A 3020-nucleotide genomic window follows, 5' to 3' on the forward strand; every position below is an offset into this window, starting at 1 on the left:
ATGCTGAGAAAGGACTAAAGACCGACTGGAATGAAGTTGACGGTGCTGTCTCGTTGCTTGCCAAATGACAAAGAAGAAGGGACAAGATGGTAGTAAACACTACAAGTCCTTCAACCTCAACTTCTGACAAAATGGTAAAGCCTACTTATATAGCTCCTAAGTTTGATGAGTCTATGCTAGATGAACTTGTGAAGGGAATTCATGACTTGAAGGTGAAGCTTGCAAAGCTTGAAGAAAAAGGCACACCATCAGGGCCACTTCTTAGGCAAAGACAACAGCCCAAAGAAGGGTTTGTTAATAGATGTATTTGGTGTGATAGTACAGACCATGTAAGAAGGGATTGTGATGATTTTAATAATGCTTTGTCAAAAGATGTTGTCTTTTTTAAGGATGGTAAAATCCACTTAAGAGAGATAGGTCTACCCTTGAGAACTAACTTTGGGAAGGGGGGAATGCAAACCTTAGTTGAAGATATGGCAACTAGCCATGCTAGCTCTTCAGTTGAGGCAGCTACTTATGGAGTAAAAATTGAGCATCTTAGTGATGAAGAGGTGAATGACCATCATAGTCAAATTTGGCCAAATGTCATGCAATTAGCTAAAAAGGGAAATCTTACAAAAGAGATTCTACATGAAGCAGGTGATTGCATACATCTAGAAATAGGATGGAATGATCCTGTGGACTCATTGTCAGTACATGCCTACATTACAAAATGCCAACAAAATGAGGCTATCGTAGAAGAAAAGCGCAGGCGTGAGAATGCTGATGAAGGACCATCAAAAAGAGCTTCTAGAAGTGGGGGAAGAAGTGACTCAATGCCTTCCCAAACAACCCCGACACAGGGAGCATCTCCACCTGAAGTACTCATGGAGGAGTCTACAACAGGAAAGAAGAAAGAGCCAACAAAAGGTAAGACAAAAGGCCCAACTTATAAACTACAATCTGATATTGAGGTTGCTACAGATTTAAAGAAATTCTTGGAGGAAAGGATTTTGAATAGCAAGATTGAGTTCACTCTGGGAGAAGTCCTTGGCATTGCAAAGCGTGAATTCCAGGAGGAGATCATTGACATCATCAAGAGAAAGAGGCAAACTCTTGCTGAGGTTGCTCGTCCACAGGTTGATGGAGAAACCTTGAAGACACAAGGGATGCAGTTGCAAAATAAGGAGGATGATGGAGTTGTGGTAGGATGCTACCAATCTAGTGGGAGAGTGAAGCAAGTGCATTTCTCAAATGATGATGAAGAAGTTGAAGCTATTCCTAGGAGTTACTATTCACGAAGTCACTGGGCAAGGGCTACTATAGAAACTTTGGTCAAGGTAGGTGATCTTGAAGAGCCATTTGTTGCCTTGATTGACCATGGTTCAGAAATAAACATAATGTCAAAGAGTCTCTACAACAAGTGCTGGACAAAGATCATGGTTGGATGGTGAAAGTGGAAAACAATTCATCCGATGAATTGTATGCAGCATGTCCAGGTGTGAAGGTGACAATAGGTGATGTAAAGATTGACCAAAACTTCTTTGTACAGGATACATCTTCATATCATCTCATCCTTGGACAACCCTACATTGTGGGATTTTGAATGGAAACAAAGGTAATGGATGATGGTTCAGCATATGCTAGGATACGTAGCAAAGATGGTAAATGAGCTACCCAATTTCTCACAGTTTGTGTAAACCATGAAAGAAATCGTGACAACCTCAGAGAACATTCACAACCAAAGGTGAGCAAAGAGTTTCATGATCATAGAGAAATGATGGGTTTTGGCCAAGTACCATTGTAAAGAGGGATTGCAGTGGTACAAAATTAAAAAGGGTCTCGCTTGATCCAAACATAGGTGAAACTTTTTCAGCGAGCTCCTAGGTAACAAGGAATGGATCAAATGTTTTACAAAACTTGAAGATTTGAAGAGATGTGAGAGGCAATATGTGCATAATGTACAAATAGGCATGAAAAAGAGTGGGTTGCTAGAGCCTATTGAAAATGTTCTGGGTGAGCTTGATGCTATAATGGGGTCTAGTTTGCATCTTGAAAATGAAGTTGTTGAAGTTTGCTCTATGGAAATGTATCAAGTAATAGAAGCCTTTAAAGAAAACCAAATAGTTGGCCCAGAAGTCCATGTTGAAACTAAATACAAGAGTGTAGCAAAGAAGATGAAACCAGTAGCTTCCCTTACCACCCAACAATAGGGAAAAGATTGAGCAGGCTTCTTTTCAACCAAGTTTGAGGAATCCTAAAAAGATTGGGCATACCTTCAGAAAGGAGTCTTTCTAAGAGTTGCAGATTGGTCGCGAGGAGTTTCTAACACAGGAGGAGACGAAGTGATTTAAAGAAATGCTTTCAAAGCATGGTAAGGTTTTTGCATTTGAGCCAGATGAGATAGGATGTGTTGATCCTTCTATTGTAGCTCCTATGGTAAGTTTCACAATACCTCATGTGCCTTGGAATCTGCCGCCTATTCTGGTTCCAAAGGCTCATTTGCCAAAGTTAGTAGAGCTACTGAATGAGAAAATCAAAATGAGAATCTTGGAGCCTTCTTGTGCTCCATACTCAAACAGGTGGTTCACAGTTCCAAAGAAGAATGGTTCTCTACGCTTCATCCAAGATATGCAACCAATGAACAAGGTGACAATTAGAAATGTAGGTACAAGTCCAATTGTGGATGAGTTTGCAGAGGTGTTTGCAGGGAGGCAATCTACTCAATGGGGGATCTCTACTCAAGGTATGACCAATTTCAGCTTGCAATCGAACACAGAGACTTGACAACCATGAGGACACTTTTGGGTTTGGTAAGGATGTGTACCTTGCCACAGGGAGCAACCAACTCGGTTGTACATATGATGAATGGGATGAATAAGGTCTTACGTGACTTTATTCCTCAAATCACAATGCCTTTCATTGATGATTTTCCTATCAAAGGATGTGAAGAAAGTGAAAAAGATGAAGCTTTGGATCTCAAGGGATGTTGCAGGTTTGTGGTAAATCACATAAATGATTGTGATAAAATTTTGTCTAGG

This window comes from Adiantum capillus-veneris, chromosome 5 (assembly GCF_014529385.1).
Source record: "Adiantum capillus-veneris isolate H3 chromosome 5, ASM1452938v2, whole genome shotgun sequence".
Taxonomy (NCBI): domain Eukaryota; kingdom Viridiplantae; phylum Streptophyta; class Polypodiopsida; order Polypodiales; family Pteridaceae; genus Adiantum; species Adiantum capillus-veneris.